The sequence below is a fragment of the Xenopus laevis genome, chromosome 3L (assembly GCF_017654675.1).
Source record: "Xenopus laevis strain J_2021 chromosome 3L, Xenopus_laevis_v10.1, whole genome shotgun sequence".
Classification (NCBI taxonomy): Eukaryota; Metazoa; Chordata; class Amphibia; order Anura; family Pipidae; genus Xenopus; species Xenopus laevis.
The window spans coordinates 142,335,000-142,349,018 of record NC_054375.1 but is presented as its reverse complement, the minus strand read 5'-3'; the positions used below and the strand labels follow the sequence as shown (position 1 = coordinate 142,349,018).

At 40.0% G+C, this 14,019-nt stretch overlaps 2 long non-coding RNA genes across 2 annotated transcripts in view; one reads left to right on the top strand and one right to left on the bottom strand.

Annotated features, from left to right (window-relative positions):
* Positions 1-14,019, bottom strand: part of LOC121401613 — a 40,683-nt gene that overhangs the window by 12,941 nt on the left and 13,723 nt on the right. Inside the window, exon 3 of the long non-coding RNA XR_005966393.1 lies at positions 620-966. This is a non-coding gene — a long non-coding RNA (uncharacterized LOC121401613). The remainder of the gene's footprint in view (positions 1-619; positions 967-14,019) is intronic.
* On the top strand, positions 7,890-9,917 carry LOC121401612. Its single transcript, XR_005966392.1, has 2 exons — positions 7,890-7,996; positions 9,649-9,917. It is a non-coding gene; the product is annotated as an uncharacterized LOC121401612 (long non-coding RNA).

The following is a 14,019-nucleotide window of genomic DNA, read 5'->3' as shown; positions in this document are numbered from 1 at the left end:
CTCCCCTTTAATGTAATTATTTATGAAGCTGCTGGGAAACCAAGTAAATAACAGAATACTCAATTACATGTAAGTCTTAATATTGGCAAATCATTTTGTGCTTCATCTCTTACAGTCAACATACACCTGTTACCAAAAAAGAAAAGAAAAAATAGCTTCAAATGCTAGCGTCTGATTGGTCAGGCCCATGAACCTACTGATGGGAGAAATATTTCAAATTGAGGGTTGGAAAAAAAACATAAAAAAAATAATGTTCCAGTAATATTTGACGTTAAAAATCGCTAATCATTTGCTAAAAGACAACAAGGTTTTAAAACACAGTGCCATTTTCCAAATCTTTTCATTTAATGCAGGGATTTCTCAAAATGCTTGTGCAATGGCAGAAGTTGCAAAGTAGTGCGACATTTACATCCACAGGTGTATGTAACACCAAGGTATAGTATGGTAATTATTTGCCCATTATAGCTGCATCAATAAATAGACCTTTAAAAGTGAAATTTTTCCATTTAAGAGCTACAGGTTGCTGGAGTGAGCAGGTGTATGACATCACAATGAGGCACCTCCAGCATGCACAGAATGTCATGTGACGTCATGTGACATCACAATGAGAAAAACCAACCTTATCCAGTTGGTTAAGCAACTGCGTAGAGACAACACAAGTTGAGGGAGATGGGTGTATTTTTTTCATCGCCGAATGGCTCCTCGGAGCAGATTTCGGAAATACATTCTCCTGATATTTGTACGACTCACAAACCTTCTGAAAATGCTTCAATCAATTCTAAGACTCGTGAGAATCCTTCTGTGGCTTGTCAGACTGATGAGGATCTTGGGGTGACTCAACCAGATCTTGAACGTCTGTCTGTTGTCGATCCATATTGGGAGGTGCTGGACCCCAAACCTGATATCCACGCCCTATTCGATGAATATAATAGGAAGTTCTTTCGTGGACAGTTGCCTCCAATTGACCTGAAATGGAGTAACAGGTTAAGCTTGTAAGTCAGAAACGAATGTGCTTTGTTGTTTATAGACCTTGGGGGACAATCTGTATCACTGTCACTACTATACAGCTTGACACCCCATCTTTCCTAGCCTGGTAAGATGCACAGGAGGTAGAGATATGTATGTGCAAGAGCTGGAGCGCTGTTAGTTTTCTGTTAAATGCTCATATGCATTCGCTCCATGCATTAGTCTGTCATTATCTGCCTTCTGCAGAGCAAATTTACTAACAAGGGCACAACAAGTACCTACATACTGGCTGTACAGGGCAGGGACTGGAACAAGACAAGTACAGTAACATATAAATAGTGTTTATTCTCAAATCTGCATGATTTTCTTTTCCAGAAATGCTGGATATTTCAAATATGAGGCTATCAGCAGAAGATGCAGCATTCGACTGAACAAGCCACTCCTTGATTTACGGTCAAGGAAAGATACAGTGGAAGTAAGTTGTGTCTTTTTGTTGTGTCTTTTTGTTGTGTATTTTTGTAGTAACTGTCAGCAGTCAGTTTCTCTACTTGCAGAATTGAATTGTGACCGTTAGCTCTGATCAATCATTACTCTGTGTTGCTTTAGATCATGTATCTGAGCCAAATTCCAGACTTCTCCTGCTACAATAGTCAAGAGGAGTTAAAAGGAGATAGGGAACCAACTCTATCTTTATTTTTGGGTCTCAAAGTGGAATGTCAGATTTAGTCTGGGTCCTATTAAACAGCAGGTTAAGAAACCCTATATTATCATCATCATCATTTATTTATATAGCGCTGTCAAGATACGCAGTGCTTTATTATATGATGGGAATGTTCTCCTGCTGACACAGCAGCCCCATGGCACAAATAAGTTGATGTTTAAGATCAACATTTCTCATTCATTTTCTCCTGAGCTGATGCCACAAAATGGTTTAGTAGAGGAGATGCACAATTTAAAATGAAGACAGATGTGACCTGCTCAAATGTGTTTCCCTTTCTTTTATTCCCTTACGGAAATAGATATATTTGTGCATGTGAATAGAGTTCCATACAAAGATGTGATGTATTTTCTATACATGACGACAGAACAAGTAATATTGGGGCTGTTTCTCCCCCTACAGACGCTCCTGCATGAAATGATCCACTACTACCAGCGTATCAATGGTACTCGTATCTTAGACCATGGGCCGGAATTTCAGTATCACATGGAGCGTATCAATAGAGAAAGTGGAGCAAATGTTACGGTAAGTGCTTTCAGACATTATGTCATTCCCGATAAAATCCAAACAAGTATTTTACATGAGAAATTCTCCATCAGCTGGTAGTAGAAAAAAAAAGTTATACTTTACAGCAATGCAGCCTCCTATAAAGCTCTTGTTCTGCTGCTTGTTTATAATAAGTAGTTATTGGACCTACTGCTGAGTTATATTCAGTTGAATAATCTAGATCAGTAGTGCCCACATTTTTGTCGTGGGCCTATATATCAAACGTATTAAAGGGGTTCCGCAACTCAGTTCAGTTGGTTTCAGATAGTTCACCAGAAATTACGACTTTTTACAATTACTTTCTATTTTCTATTTTTGACTGTTTTTCTAATATTGAAGTGTAAAGTGTCATTTTTCACCTTCTAAAGCAGCTCTAGGAGGGGGGGTCACCGACCCTGTAAACTGTTCTAAACTGATACATTTAGTTGAAACATTTCTTATCTTTGTCCTGCTGTGCAAAATCTTTCGGTTTCTTCAAAGGCAGCTGTTAGAATTAATACAATAGTTGCTAATACTCCAGAGATGTTGCTGAGAAATGTATCAGCTAAGGGGCAGATTTATAAAGGGAAAATTTGAATGAAAATATTAAAAAAAATTTTTGTCAAAACTCTCAAATTCGAATTGTGAATTATCCAAACTCAATTCGAGTTTTAATTTGAATTTCGAGATTTATCATACTCAAGACACTTCGCCAACTATAACGTGCCGAGTTCATGTATAAGTAAATGGGAGAGGTACAGAGACCAATTTGTTAGTAGCCTTCCTGACATTCAAGTTTTATTCAGAGAAAAAAAAACTCGGATCGAGTTTAGTCTAATTCGATTGGAGTTTTCGAGTCTGTAAAATTCGTGCGAGTTTTAGATATTCGATTTTTTTAATAAATAATCCCTCGATCGAATTTCGAGTATATTCAGATTTAAAGGAGTTTAAAAAAAACTCACATGAATTTGAAATTCAACCCTTGATAAATGTGCCTCTAAATGTTGCAAAATTGTAACAGTTCAGAATCTGAATCTGAATTACTGAGCCGCCAGACTGAAATACCAGAGATAGGGACATTAAACTTTAAACCTTGATTTTGGAAAAACTGTAAAAAAATAAAAAATGGAAAGTGATTTAAAGAAAGTCTGGGGAACAATCTGAAAAAAGTGAACTGAAAAAAGTGTTTGGAAGGTGAACAACCCCTTTAAAATGATGACACCATTAGTGATCGGACTGGCCTGATACCCGCGGGTTCGGTCCGACCTCACACTCTTCTTCGCAGGTGGCCACCATCAAATGCCGGATTCCAACTTCCAGGTTCTTCTTTTATAGACGCTGCACCTGCTCGTCCTGCCCCTTTTGTGACGTCACCGGCGGGGCGGATCTATAAAAGGAACCTGGAAGTTGGCTCAGGCAGGCGTGGGTGGTGGGTGCGGGTTGGGGAAATCCCAACCCGCACATCACTAGACACCATGTACATTAGTCAATGGCACCCACAGGCAGGATGAAAGGCAGAAATATTCCTTAAAGTTCACAGAGTTCTCCATATTGTTTCATGTAACCACTGGCTCTCCAGCCCTAATCATTATACGATTATATTCTACCTGCTGAAATCCCAGTTTCAGGTTTCGTGATATTTCTCTTGTTATTTTATAGATCGATCATGATTTCTTTGATGAATGCGAGTCACTGAAGCGCCACTGTTGGAGATGCAATGGCCCCTGTGCACAAGTAGTGAGACGGCTTATGGACAGGACTCCGTATTCCAAGGGGCACAAGCGCGAATGTGGAGGAGAGTTTATAAAGATCCAAGAGCCTGACAATAGTCCTCCAAACAAGAGAATGAGATTGGACCAATAGAGTCACTTTGGGAATATTATAGAGACTTTGCCCTTGGCTAATATGCTGCTAACAACTGTTTTGCCAGAATATAAGGCAGTGGCACAAAAATGGCCCAGTTCTCAGCTGCTGAAAAGAAGAGGCTGATATCCAGATAGGCCTCATGAGTGACAATTGCCATGGGCAGTGCATTGTGCCAAAAATGTGCCAAGAAAATGGCAATGAGCAGCCATAAGAATATTATTGCCTAATTTATATGAGGCATGGGCCCAGTGCAAGCAAGAAGAACAAAACCTGCTGCTGAACTGGCCAGTAGAAGGGATACAAGTTGGATACTGTGACTATTCCAATGGATATAGAAATCACATCAAGAGTCACACAGAGTCACACCAAGGAACAGACGCATCTGAATGGAATGGAATCCCTGATGCCCCTTCTTGCCTCCAGCACTTGGCACAGCGTTGAACTATGGAAAATGAAATACTATCCAGACATGACCTGCAAGAAGTTATTGTAACGGATAGATCAGTGAATTACATTTTCACCATCCTTTAATGTTAAAAATATCTTTCTGTATTCAATTTTACAATATACTTTTTTAACAAACAATCAAAAATCCTTGTTCTGCATTTGTTGGGAATGATTGTGACATTAACTACTGTGGTTTATCCACAAATTATAAGTCCATCGTCCTCGGTAAGAGCACTGAGGAGCTTTGAGTTCCCAGTGCTCCTTAGGATGGGGTTGGGCAACATGCCGCCCCTGAAATTTTGCTGCCCTAGGCCCTGGCCTTTTTGGCGTTGCCACAAATCCGGACCGGGCCTGACTGCTTATTAATTTGGAATGGTAATATGGTGGAACTAAATACAAAAACCAAATGACCATGTCATGATAAAAATAATGGCAATAAATGCCAAATGTGTTTTAGAGAATGGAAACAGACAATCTGACTCCAATTGTGACCTTATAGCCATGATATTGTGCACCTCTATTATTATACTGACAAAGAAGTCAATATGTGTATATATATATATATATACATAGATATATATATATATATTTATATAAATATAAGAGTTCCTCTGCTATCAACCTATTATCAATATATTTAGGACATTAAGACATTTTGTGGCTTAAGCTACTAAAAAATGTCTTACCCTTTAAACAAAACTGGGATTGTTTGTCCATATATTGCAATATATTTAAGCTGGCCAACTACATCAAAGTCATCCCTGGTATGGCCAGTTCTACTCTCAACTTGCATCTGATTCATTAAGAATTATATTTCCTCATTAGACATTTTACACAGGGACTAAGTTTTACCTGCAACCTACATGCTGCTTTCAAGGTTAAAACTCCCAAACTTGGTTGCCCTCCAGTCCTGTTAGGTGCACTCTTAACCAAAAAACAGCAACTGCCTGGGTGTTGGTCAAAACCATAACATACATTAACATACATTTTATTTCAACGTTTCAGCTCCATCACTAGGGCCATCTTCCTGAACACGGCACGAGTAATGGAGCGGAAACGTTGAAATAAAATTCAATCCTGATTTTTCACTTAAGAAGTCTTTGGAGTGCGGTTATTTTTGGTAATATATATATATATATATATATATATATATATATATATATATATATATATATATATATATATATATTATCCCACAGTACCAGCACTCAAAACTAGGTTATTCCAGCGGTGCACGATCAAACAGTGTATAAATGGTATAAGGAGGATCAGCACACACTGTCTTGTTGGTGAAGAAACTTTTCTTTTTTTGTGAACCAAATTACATCTCAATCTGACATTTCGGTCCCACCAGGGGACCTTTCTCATCCTTGAGCTGAGCTGTTTGATCCAACGTCCTTTTCAGAAGTTCTTGAACATTTCAGATCAGGTCCACCTCCTAAATGAGGCAAAAATTCTTTGTTATCCTTAAATAAAAGCCTTTCTACCTCCTCCACCCCTCTAAACAATAAGAATCATCTGCTTTAGGATAACAATCAGAGTAAGTCAATATCTGTTGAATCTTTAAGCCAAGTCTCCATGCAAACTGGACTGGATAATGGTTCAGCCCACACTCACACTTCTACACTTGTATAAACCTTACATGGAATCAAGGGCCCTCCCCAAATTGCCAACCAGGACAAGGGGTCCTTATTACTTGTATCACTAACTGTATGAAAGATGTTTTTTGGTTTGCCCAGACCATGTGCAGCCTCTTTACAGCCTGATGGATGCTCTGCCCCCCAAAATCTCTCCAACCACTCATTTAGGGTCTACGTTAGAATACAGCGGATCCTATGCAGGAATCCAAGGGGAGAGGTTACCCAAATATTCGTATTCCGAAGTCATCTGAAGTTGCCTCACGAATCTGAAGTGCCACGTGTACCATAGCCGGCACAAGACAGGTGGAAGCCGTTCGGGGAGATTAGTCGCCCCACAGAAGAGGCGATTAGTCGCCAGGCGACTAAATCTCCCCGAATCTGTAGGCTGTACCAATTTATTGTTGTAACTTTTTATTACTCAACTCTATTCAGGGAAAAGGTTAGTCACTAGTAATGTGCGGGTTGACCACTGGTTGGGTGGGTGGGTTTGAGTTGAAATTTGGCCAACCATTGTGGGTTCTCGTTGGGTGTGAATCAGACTGGGAAGTTCTTTCCTCCACTGCTCCCAAAGATTCCCTGTATTGGAACCAGAGGCACAGATAGAAGTAGCATATAGAGCGAGAATATGTTGGTCTGGCTCTGGTGTGGGTACTACAATGGCAACATTTTGCGGGTTAGGGTCGGCCACAAGTTAAATATTTGTGGTTGTGGGTTAGGGTCGTGTGCAGGTTAAGTCTTTGCAGGTTAGGGTCGGGCACAGGTTAAGTCTTTGTGGGTTAGGGTTGGATGCAGGTTCAGTCTATGTTGGTTAGGGTCGGTGTGTGTTATTCTTTGCAGGTTAGGTCGGGTACAGGTTAAGTCTTTGTGGGTTAAGGTTGGGTGCAGGTTAGGGTCGGGCACAGGTTACGTTTTTGCGGGTTAGGGTCTGGTGTGGGTTGAGTCTTTGCAGGTTAGGGTTGGGCACAGGTTAAGTCTTTGCGGGTTAGGGTCGGGCACAGGTTAAGTTTTTGTAGGTTAGGGTCGGGTGCGGGTTAAGTCTTTACGGGTTAGGGTCGGGCACAGGTTAAGTTTTTGCGGGTTAGGGTCGGGTGCGGGTTAAGTCTTTGCAGGTTAGGGTTGGGCACAGGTTAAGTCTTTGCGGGTTAGGGTCAGGCACAGGTTAAGTCTTTGAGGGTTAGGGTCGGATGTGGGTTAAGTCTTTGCAGGTTAGGGTCGGGCACAGGTTAAGTCTTTGCGGGTTAGGGTCGGGTGCGGGTTAAGTCTTTGCAGGTTAGCGTCAGATGTGGGTTGAGTTTTTCCCTAACTTGAACATTGCTATTAATCACCCTTTGACTGTGAGTGTGTGGCTCCACATTCTCCATCTATCTATGGTTTGAAGATGGCACATAGGAGGGGAATGGTAAAGTGAAGTTAATGCTAAGCTAATGCCTTGGCTCTACAGATACTGGGGTGCTAATTTTAGCTTTACATCACTTGCTAATAGCTAGAAGGAGCAAAATGATAGATCTCCCATCTCTATTCTCAGAGGTGACAACTTATCTTCCATGTATGTTTCCACTGCATGCCTGATACCATTGGACTAATGAAAAATAGATTTTTAGATTTAACTGAAGTAAATATTCCTTTCTGATTGTTATAATAGGAACATGTTCATTGTACATAATATGACACCTTGACATGACCACACACCAGTCTGAAGTTATTCTAAGGGTCACATGTCTCTCCTTTCTAACTAAAGACAGACGGATTTCTCTATTCTAGGATTGAGGCATTAGAAAGGAAGAAACTACCTGAGGAAAATCCAGTGGCAGAGAATCCAACAGAAGACACTGAGGTACAGTTTAATCTTAAAACTATTTAGATCTAAATTAAGTTAATTTTATTTGCAAAAGTCCCTAGAGTGCTACAGCATTTTCTGCAACTTTTATATACTATTTCTGTTAGCACCAGGACAGTACCTCATTTTAAGTGTGTGCAACAGTCTTACTGACAATATATAGTGAATAAAGTACCCCCTTTTGTAAAATATAGGGATATTATAAGTTACCGAGGAGTTTCATGACCATATAAAAACACAAGGCCGAAGGCCGAGTGTTTTTATACAGGTCATGGAACTCTGAGGTAACTTCTAATATCCTCATATTTTACAACTGGGGGTACTTTATTTATTATAATACACAAATTTCAATGAGTCATGTGACAGAAATGACATCAGAACTCACCGTTTATAACTGATGACATCAGAACTCACCGTTTATAAGGATATAATTTACAGGATATTCATGGCTTTTGTGTATTATATATATATAATATAGCAGAAGGACCATATGTAGTGACTCAAACATGTTTATTTAATAATGCATATCCAACGTTTCGGCCCACATTAGGCCGAAAAAAAATATCACAATTAAATGCTGTAATTTAGCAGGCTTGTTTTTGTTCTGTTTTTACTTTCTTGAGAAAGGCCCTATTGTGGGCCGAAACATTTGGCTATGCATTATTAACTACATATGGAGTGCAGGTCCTTCTGCTATATTATATGACATACTTTGACCCTGCAACTGCAATCAACTTGTGATCCGGTAAGAGTGAGAACACTGTAATAAAATATATATATAAAAAAATATAATAATATATATATATTACACAAGCTAATACACGAGCCATGAATATCCTGTAAATTATATCCTTATAGATGGTGCTTAGTGATGTCATCGGTTATAATCAAAGCTTAGTGATGTCATTACTGTCACATGACATAAGATTGCAAAATATGAGGATATTAGAAGTCACCTCAGAGTTCCATGACTTGTGTAAAAATACTCTGCCTTGGGCCTTGTGCTTTTATATGGTCATGGAACTCCTTGGTAACTTATAATATTCTTATAATAGACAAAAGCTATGAATATCTTGTAAATTACTGTATATCCTTATAAACGGTGACTTCTGATGTCATCAGTTATAAACGGTGAGTTCTGATGCCATTTCTCTCACATGACTCTGAAATTTGTGTATTATAATAAATAAAGTACCCCCAGTTGTAAAATATGAGGATATTAGAAGTTACCTCGGAGTTCCATGACCCGTTTAAGGCCTCGTGTTTTTATATCGTCATGAAACTCCTCGGTGACTTATAATATCCTTATATTTTACAAAAGGGGGTACTTTATTCACTATATATTTGACAATAGGGGGTACTTTATTCACTATATATGCATAAGACATGGGACATCTCTGTTCCATCACTGGAATGAGGCCAAAAAGAGTGATATTCAGAAATGCCCCAAACTATCTGTCACCGATACACAAGAACATCTATGGAACACAAATGGCCTAACTCACATGCTGTTAGATAAGAATACTAATCATGTGCCAATATAGGCTCAGAGTCAGTTTGGCTGAATAATGCTTCCACTAAAACCAATTGTTGCAAAACTAACATATACATATATGAAATATATATAACACTGTCTTTTCTGGCATTAGAACCACCTACGGGCTCAAATAAATGAAGAACAGAAAGGTTCTGGAAGCCCCAGTAATATCTGCAATGGAGAAATTGATCAGGAAATCGCATCCGTCTCATCCGAAAGTTCCCTCTCAACAAACACCCCTGAAGCCATTGAAGACACAGAGACAAATTAAAAAGTCCAGCTACAACAGGGGACAACTGCCACACAAACCAACTTACTAATCAATGTCTTAGGATAACATGGGCCAACACATGCTACTTAAAGACTAAATTCTGTCTATTGGAAAAAAAAACACACTTAAAGGGGTTGTTCACCTTTAAGTTAACTTTTAAGACGATGTCGAGAATTATATTCTGAAACATTTTGCAATTGGGTTTCATTTTTTATTATTTGTGAGTTTTGAGTTACCGTATATACTCGCGTATAAGCCGAGTTTTTCAGCACCCAAAATGTGCTGAAAAACTCGACCTCGGCTTATACGCGGGTCAGCTGCACATACCGTAGCCAATCCCTCACCGGCCGCAGATACGAGGCTCCTTCCGCGGCCCCAACACACCTCCCTCTCCCATAGCGCATCAGGAGAAGACGTAGCGCAGCTCCTCCTGTCTGGTGACGTAGAAGGTTGTCGCTAGAGGTGTCATGGCTGCTCAGAAGATCAACGAGGCGCTGCACCTAGCAAAAGCAGAAAAAAGGTACCGTACCGACTGTCACGATCGCCGCCCGGAGCAGGTTCAGGAGCTCCGGGCGGCGTGTCCTTCCCTGCCGGCGTCGCTCCCAAAATGGCGGCGCCCATGGCCGCCACGTGGGTAGCGGCGCCGGCAGGGAAGGACGCGCCGCCCGGAGCTCCTGAACCTGCTCCGGGCGGCGATTGTGACAGTCGGTACGGTACCTTTTTTCTGCTTTTGCTAGGTGCAGCGCCTCATTGATCTTCTGAGCAGCCATGACAGGTGGGAGGTCACAGGGAAAACAAGTGGCAATTGTCCAGCTAATAGTTCTGACTCTTTTAAATAGTTTTAGATAGATTTCTATGCCATAAAACATGATTACACATTTACACATTCACATTTTGAAATCTGACATGGGGCCCCTAGGCTTATACACGAGTCAATACATTTTTCCAGTTTTCTTAGGTAAATAAGGTACCTCGGCTTATACACGGGTCGGCTTATACACGAGTATATACGGTATTTGGTTTTTTATTAAGCAGCTCTCCAGTCTGCAATTTCAGCAGTCTGGTTGCTAGGATCCAAATTACCATAGCAACCATGTATTGATTGGAATAGGAGACTTGAATATGAATAGGAGAGGCCTGAATAGAAAGTAATGAAAAGTTGCAATGACAATAAGGGGCAGATATATTAAGGTTTGAGTTGTGTTTTCCACGAAAATAAATGTTTCAATGTTATTTTGGAGCCAAAAATCTAATTTTATGTGTTTTTTTAAAAAAACTAAAATTTAGAGATTTATTATATCCCGACCCTGGAAATAGCTTGAATCCGAAAATACCATGTAGGAATCAATGACAGAGGTCCCTTCATGATGTTTTTTCTGAGAGCTTCAATTCGAGCAGTTAGAGTTTTTTCCCGTGGAAAACTCGATCGATTTGAGTTTTCCGGTTGTTATCCCCGAACTCGTTGATTTCAGTTTTTTCCATTAAAGTTGTTTCTTAAATTAGAAACCATTAGAGTTGTACGTTCTTTCGAGTTCATTCAAGGTCTAAAAAACTCTAAAATTCGACCCACTAAATGTGTAGCCTTACAAAGCATTTGTTTTTAGATGGGGTCAGTGACCCCCATTTGAAAGCTAGGAGTCAAAAAAAACTATAAAAAAAATGAAGATCAGTTGAAAAGTTGCTTAGAACTGGCCAGTTAATAACATAATAAAAGTTAACTTAAAGTGGACCCGTCACCCAGACATAAAATTCTGTATAATAAAAGTCCTTTTTAAATTAAATATGAAATCCATTTTCTTTTTTTTATTAAAGCATTCATAGCTGTTGTAAATGCATTTAAAAATATCAGCTGTCAATCAAATATTTTCTGCCCCTCCTCTATGCCAGTGGCATAGAGGCGGGGCAGACAATTACTTTCACTTTCCATTCAGCACTTCCTAGATCTCACTGCTCTCCCTGCATTCCCCCAGCTCTCTTAACGATTTAATTGTGTAGCCAGGGCATGGGGATATACATTGGGTCCCTGTCCCCTGGTGCACAAACAAGATTCTGAGAGGATACAAGGCTTCTCTTAATAACAAGTTCCACAAAATGGCTCCTTCCTGGTTGCTATAATTATGAGTTACCAGACTGATGGAAAAAATATTCAAATAATTTATACAGTGTATTAAAGTTCGTTTTGCTTGACTAACATGATAAAATAGGATTTGGAATAATTTTGTTTGGGTGACGGGTCCCCTTTAAAGGTAAACCACCCCGTTTAACTACAGTGAATGCTTAATAATTCTAGTTTTATAGTTTTTCCTTATAGTTTTTAGGCCATCAATGGTGTATAAGTGTGCTTCCTCAAACTATTTTTTTCCTACAGCAAACAAATATAGCCATGCTATTTGCAATTTGACGACTCAGCTAATCAGCCGGTGAAATCTGTCGGTGACTCACAGCATGAGTGTGTTGGTTGCAGCCAGGAAATCCATGTTAGGTTGAGAAACAAACAACTAGTATAAACAACTGTAAGAAACAAAATAATAAAAAGTATTTGTAAAACGGGTTGCAACAGTAACCCATTAAAGTTGTAAGGTTGGAGAGAGTATATAAGTCCTAACCTGTAAAAACAAATAAACTGCATTGTACAAAATGAATTATTATACAAATTTTTGAGGACTAATAAAGAACAAACAAGCAAAGCATAATGGTAACTTGAGTGGTGCTTAGTATAACTTTGTATATGTGTCCTGGATAATCCTTTGGGGTACAACCACAAGCAGGGAACAAGGGATGCAAGATGGGATATTGCTATAAAAAACATATAGTCTGCGCCACAGCTCAGCAGGTATCTAGGGTTTCTCCGAGAGATTACAACAGGAAGATACCACATCAATGGCCCAGGGAACAGGGGGCTTCCTCTATAGCAGGGGTGTCCAGCCTTTGTTACACTGGGATCTACTCTTGACACCTGCCCCATCAGGAGATCTACCTTGGTAACACGCTGCAAATTTTTTGAACATGCAAATTTTTTTGACCACACCTAATTACAATGGTAATTACAAAAAATTTGGCTGGTTATGAAAGTTTAAACACACTCCCTTTCCCTCCATGTTTGCTGCTCAGCCCTCCCTTCCCCTCAGGCTTGTTGCTGTCAGCCCTCCCTTCTGTGTCCCTGCTTGTTGCTGTCAGCTCTCCCTTCTGTGTCCCTGCTTGTGGGTTGGCCCTCAGATAAAATAATGAAAAAAAGAAAAAAGAGCTGACCCATCCAGTTGCACCCTCCCATCCGTTGATTCCGAAACTCAAGTGAGGTAATTCGTAAAACATAACTTTTAATAAATCGTTAAAAGCAAGGTCTAGATAGCAACATTAAAATGGAGGTCAGGAATAGGAGGCTGATAGACTAGATGACAAAGGGTTAGAGGGGTAGTGTGCTGAATGCACTTAAATCACTAAGTCCCTATCAGACGCCTGCCTAACCAGAAACTAAGCTAACCAGAAGCGAAGCTTCTGGTTAGGCAGGCGTCTGATAGGGACTTAGAATTGATGACTGGGGTAATCGGATCGGGAGGGGACCTTTGAGGGTGAAGGGGTTGGATTATTGAACGATCCGTGGGTCTGATACTCTCGATACCTGTACCCAAGATGCACTTGGTTTCTGAACGAACCTAGTTGAATTAAGGTCTCTGTTACCTTAATCCCTCACCAGCTTGACCGTACACCACAAGGGAGGGATCCTGAAGTGGGTGAAGGGGTTGGCTTGTTGTGGGGCATTACATGGTGTACACTATAGACGTACAGAGTGATCAATGTGCCAAATAACAACTATTATTTGATAATTTCTGACCAACCGTCCTTTTTTAGTGATTTAAGTGCATTCAGCACACTACCCCTCTAACACTTTGTCATCTAGTCTATCAGCCTCCTATACCTGACCTCCATTTTAATGTTGCTATCTAGACCTTGCTTTTAACGATTTATTAAAAGTTATGTTTTACAAATTACATCACTTGAGTTTCGGAATCAACGGATGGGAGGGTGCAACTGGATGGGTCAGCTCTTTTTTCTTTTTTTCATTATTAATCACTATTTGACCCTGCACACCATCCTCTGTGTTTGATGGACGGTGCTCCCCAACCACCAACTTTTTAATCCTCAGATAAAACAGTATCAGGTCAGTCCCAAGGTTGAACCTGCCAAATGGCTCAGAAAACATACAACTTCCCT